Raw genomic sequence first — 5,770 nt, 5'->3', positions numbered from 1 at the left:
ACAAGTGTGGGTTTGCTAGATCAGAAAAGCAACAAATGCCTGTTAGTTGGTTAACTGCTTGGTGACATACAAAAATCTGCTTTCGTAACACAAAATAATACCTTCTACTTGGCTGGTATAGTTTATATTTTAAAACAGTTCCAAAATAATACTCATGAACAACTGGCAAAGCTTGGTGTGTGAATCAAAATCAAAGAGAATCACATACCTTGATTTTGCCATCAGCACCAGCTATTAAAAAAATGAAGACACTGTCAAAGAAAGCATTTCAATAAAAATGGAACTAGAACCAGAAGTGAGCCTTGGGCTACATCACAAGTGCCACAGGAAAAATGGCAGGTAATGACCATTATCACACAGCTGGGTGCTGATTTGGTAAAACTGAAACAAACAGAACGGAAGCTGAAGCCGACAAAAACACATAAATACAGGCCAGAACAGAGCCCAGGAAGGAGCCTTGTGGTACACCATAAGCACATTTTGTAAACAATGAAAAAGCTGCTATGAAGGACTGCATAAAAGAATCCTTAAAATGCAGATAACCTTTAAAGGGCCCTAAAGTACCACTGACAACTTTTCAAGACTTCTAGTAGCTCTAGAGCCTCCTCATAATCCTCTGAAAGACACCTTCAGTATGGATACTTAAACCTTGGCTCTCTGAAGAAAGTTTACATTTTCTATCTTTCATATTCATATTTTATAATGAGTGTTTATAAATAAACTCATTTCACCTGGAATCCAAAGATAATCTCCATAACCTGCCTCAAAAGTTTGAGACAACACTTGAAAAATGGCAATAAATTATATTTTTCATGTTTGGATCTTAACAAGGTTCCAAGTAGAGCTTCAACACGCAACTAGAAGAAATAGGAGTGAGACAAAACATTTTTTGAGCATGCAATTTATTGAAAACAATGCTGAAGATAACTGAAACAGGCTGTTTTACAGCTGATCAAAAGTTTAGGACCACATGCTTTTAAAAGGCCAAATATGATCCTGAGCGTTATGGAACAAAAAAGTCAACTGGACGACCCAAAAAAATTTCACCAACACTGAGCCGGAGGATCCAATTGGCTGTCAAGACACTGGACAATCCTTGACCCAAATTAAGGCTGTTACTGGTTCCAACTGCAGCTCCATAACCATCAGCTGGCATCTGAGACTGAAGGGATTCAAAAATAAAAAAATGTCTTTAAAGGCTTCGTCTCAATGAACGCCACAGAACTGACCATTTGGACTTTGTAAGATAGCACCAAACATGGGACATTGAAAGGTGGAAGAAAGTTTTATTCTCTGATGAGAAAAAATGTAACCATGATGGTTTCCAACATTACTGACATGCAGTGTTGGGACTAATGCATTATTAAGTAATGCGTTACAGTAACTACGTTATTATTGTGGTAATGAGCACGGTAACTAGTTATTATGCCAAAACCAGGAACACGTTAGTCGTTACTGGGATTTAGATAGGCTCGTTATTCGTTACTTCGTGTGGTGGCTATCGCAGAGCTTGCACAGATTCAATAACAAAGAGGAAACCAGCGGATGTCGCGGTAAACAACAGCAGCACATTTAAGCTTGATCAGCTGTTGTTAGAATTTATTTAATATTAATTTCTAGCATCAGCTGATGTTTGCTGGAGCCACAGCTGCAAAAAAGCTGCTGGTCATGATATGGTTTGGATATGTGGTGAGAGGGAAACATGAAGAGGAAACCAGGAGATGTCCTTACTGAATCATCAGAGCTGTGATGGAGAAACAGGTTTACCTTTTAGGTGACATGAATGAGTTGAAGAGTCTGTTATGAACTGTTTCTGAGAGACAAATAACACCAGGATCCTTTTTTTACGTAGCTGACAACTGGTAACTGTGCAGGGGTGGGTCTAGCAAAGTGTTGCCAGGGGTCCATGTAGGGCATTAACAGGGAAAGGGGGGCACAAGGAAATACTTTCTTATTCTCATTTAAAATGTCTCACTTTTAAAAAAATAATTATCTGAGTCTTGCAACAAACAATTGATAGATTGATACATATATACCATCAGAACAGTGTACATCACCGTCACAACAGTGTTTATTTTCATTCAAAGGCTTTATGATTTTTCCTATAATGGTGGGCCGGTCTCTAGTCAAAATGCCCGGGACGATTTTTTTGTCCAAGTCCAGCTCTGTAAGCAGCTCATCTGCAGTCTGGTGTTACCTACATCTTCCTATTCAGAAGGCAGAATTTCCGAGTTCTGAGTACAATCGAAAGCACCACGACTGCAGTTTTTGTGTTGGATGTAAAAAGCAGGCTAGGATAGAATCAGGCGTGGGATTTCTCTCGTGGAAATGTGCACATTATTTTGTTCCTTTCTATTGGTAGGTGGCACAGTGCACTTGTGGCAAGTAAGCAAGCTAGAAGACTGGCAATCTTGCTGGGTATCCAGTTACGGAAGCAACATATTAACAAGAGAATTCTGAGAAAACCCAAAGTTACTGTTAAGTTGGTGGACACGGAAGAGGTGTGTGGACACGGAAGACGGTGAACAGTGAACGGAGTGAGCGAGATAGCAAACTAAATGGGGCCTAAGAGAACACCGACCGCTGAGGAAATTGAGGACATCAAAAAGTCACTGGACTTTTTAACTTAAGAAACATTAGCTATCAAGCTACAGCAGAAATATATCCTGGATATTGTCGAGGAGATAAGGTCGCTTCGCAATCAGAATGCAGAGAAACGGATTGTCTATCTGGAGAGCAGGGTCGCGGACCTGGAGCAATACACCAGAATGAACGATGTGATCATCACAGGGCTACACATAAAACCCTGGCCATATGCTCGGGCTGTGACTGCTGGCAGCAAAGAGGAGCATGGAGAACTGGATGTTAGCTCTGCAGAGCAACAGGTAGCTGGTTTCTTGCAGTCAAAAGGGATCAACCTGGGCCCTATTTCAGGAAGCCGGTTTAGAAAACTCAGAGTGAAAAACGATACTCAGGGTTGAGTAACCCCGAACTGTCCAACTCGGAATATTCGGTTTCAGAAAGGCTGATAACAAGTAGTTCAATCAACGCGGAGTTGCTTTAACCCCAAGTGAAGCGCGCGGACGAGGATACATAAAGCCCTGATTAGTGGAGCACAGATTAAGCGAGTCACCATGGAGACGGAGGGAAAGAAGGCGCGGTCAATGTATTTTACAGTGCTTGACGCCGAAATTCTGATGGCAGCATATGCCGATAACATGCAAATTTTGCAGAAAAAAAGTAACACAGCCTCAGCTGCAAAAGAAAGGGAGCACGCATGGCAAAACATAGCCGACAGAGTCAATGCGTGAGTGTTAATATAAACATTGATCTAGGGATTCCCACCCATTTAACACGTTAGTTTATTATATGTTATTTTATTTTATATGTTATACATTTAATTTTGTGATGTGAGCGCAGGTGCAACCCAACAGGCCCCAAACGTGCCTGGCAGCAAGTAAAAATGAAATATAAAAATATAGTCCAAACAGGTAAGGTGTAATTGTATTATGAGCCATAGTGCTTGGTCTGTTTGTCCGATGTAAATCAATTGCAGTTAGAGGCTACATTAATTTTCTTTCTGTAAGCACTTATTGAAATTATCTGAGCACATTACAAGTACATATTTGCTTACTCTGTATGCTCAAATGTGACCCGTTATAGCCAACAGAAAAAAAGCGGAGGCCCGAAAAACAGGTGGGGGTCCTCCACCACCACCACCACTCACAGAGGCTGAGCAGTTGGCCCTCAGCCAAAACAGTGGGCGCCCTGTGAGTCAATAACCCCGCAAGACACAAGTGCCTACATAGGGGGTAAATTCAAAATAATACATGATGTGCATACATCCTTTCTTCACAGTCACCTTTGCAGTGCTACTCATTCATTTGATAAACTCTTTACCATAATGGATTATTTTGTAGTGAAGTTATTTTCCTACTGATTTTGCCTTCCCTCAGTCTTGGTTGTCTTTGAGAGCATAATGACAATGAAGTGTAAGGTGATTGGTATATGTTTGTTAATTGCCATTTGGTCCCTTGTAAGTTATAAGTGACCTGTATAAACCTCATATTCTATCAGTTGATGGTGATGGTGTACTGCATCTGGTGCAGCCTCCTGTTGAGCCAGACCAACATGCAGTTGTGAGTACTCTTAATACTCCACAGATTATATGAGTTTACAGTAGAACAGCAATGTTGTTAATTTCTTTACTGCAGGAAAATAATGAAGAAACATTGACAGCTGTTACAGAGGAGGAAGCAACAGAGACACTTTACACTTTGTGTACAGGAAACACAGGCGACCAATAAAGCCAGTTGAACAAAACATCTGTTTATTCTTCTTTCAACATGTTGAGGTGATGGGTCAAAAGAAATGATTGTGACATATGGTGTCTCTGACTGCGCTTCCATCTTGTATGTCCGTGGGAGGGTCAGGATGTTCATGGTTTGGATCACTGCTGATGTTTGGTTCAGAAGGACAGTGTTCTCCTCTAATTGTGGTAATGTTGTGAAGAATCACACATGCCACAATAATGTCACATGCCCTTTCTGGGGTGACCCTGAGTCCTTGCAGGCACTGGAACCGGGCCTTAAGCATTCCGATAGTCATTTCAATTCTGGCTCTTGTCCTGCAATTAGCCAGATTATATCGCTGCTGTGGGCCCGGTTCAGGGTCAGGGTAAGGGGTAAGCAAATAGGGTAAACATGGATACCCCCTATCACCAAGCAAGTAGCCAGTGAACTCTCCTAAGAAAGAAGGATACACTTCAGTTCAAATGTCCCTGAAGCAATTGGTCTTTATATATTTTAAAGTATTCTCAACTCACCATGTCCAAATTTTGTGCTCAGTGTACATTCACGGAATATTTGTGAGTCATGGACAGAGCCTGGCCACTTGGCTTCCACATTTGTGATAATGTTGGCAGCATCATATATGATCTTCACAGTGCAGAGAACACAAATTAGCATCCATTACTATAATGAAATAATTTGTTAGTTTGAAATGCTACAGGGAACTATGTACCTGTACATTAATGCTGTGGAAAGACTTCCTGTTCACATAGTCTCCTTCATTTACTGAAGGAGCAATGATTGGAATGTGAGTGCCATCTATACAGCCAATCACGCCTGGGAACCCTGAAAATACATGTAAAATTTAAGTAGTAGTCCAAGTATCACCACATCATGAATTAAGTTTTGTTCATCCTGCTACCTGCAATTTTGTGGCATCCCTCTTTGATAAATCTTGTGGGTCTATGACCGGGGAACACCACAAACGAGTACAGGAGACGTTTCAGTGCAACTGTAACATTCCTGACTGCCCGACAGACGGTAGCCTTGGAAACGTGCTCAGCGTCACCAATATTATGCAGAAAGCTCCCGTTTACAAAAAACCGAAGTGCAATACAAATAATATGTAATGAACTGTGAGCATGTCCGCGATGTGTCACATGAGCAATATTAGTCCTGAGGATGTTATCAAAATAACTTATAGATTGTGCTGAGAAACGGTAACGTTCGCACAGAAAATCATCAGGAAATGATAAAATGTCCACTGATCACTCTCTCCCAGCGGAGAGCTCTGCGGAGAATTTGGGATTCACGATCTACTGGCTCTTCAAGGACGGGGCACGCCATGTCCGACACTTCCTACTGTCAGGTTTCCGACAAAGGGGCGGAGACAGTCAGGGTTAGTTGTAGTAAACCTGCTAGGGGGCAGGTTAGCTTCACGGCGTGTGTCGTCATAGTGACTCACTCAGGCTTCAGCTGAA

General features: G+C 41.6%; 1 long non-coding RNA gene across 1 annotated transcript; it reads right to left on the bottom strand.

Moving 5' to 3' along the window:
* Positions 1 to 4,310: 4,310 nt before the first annotated feature.
* On the bottom strand, positions 4,311 to 5,363 carry LOC143413221 (uncharacterized). The gene is made up of 3 exons (XR_013093847.1): positions 5,023 to 5,363; positions 4,826 to 4,937; positions 4,311 to 4,745 (listed from the first exon to the last, which is right to left on the bottom strand). It is a non-coding gene; the product is annotated as an uncharacterized LOC143413221 (long non-coding RNA).
* Between the last annotated feature and the right edge of the window lie 407 nt (positions 5,364 to 5,770).

This window comes from Maylandia zebra, linkage group LG17, assembly GCF_041146795.1.
Source record: "Maylandia zebra isolate NMK-2024a linkage group LG17, Mzebra_GT3a, whole genome shotgun sequence".
NCBI lineage: Eukaryota > Metazoa > Chordata > Actinopteri > Cichliformes > Cichlidae > Maylandia > Maylandia zebra.
Note: the sequence above shows the minus strand (reverse complement) of the source record. Positions and strands in the feature narration are given on the sequence as shown.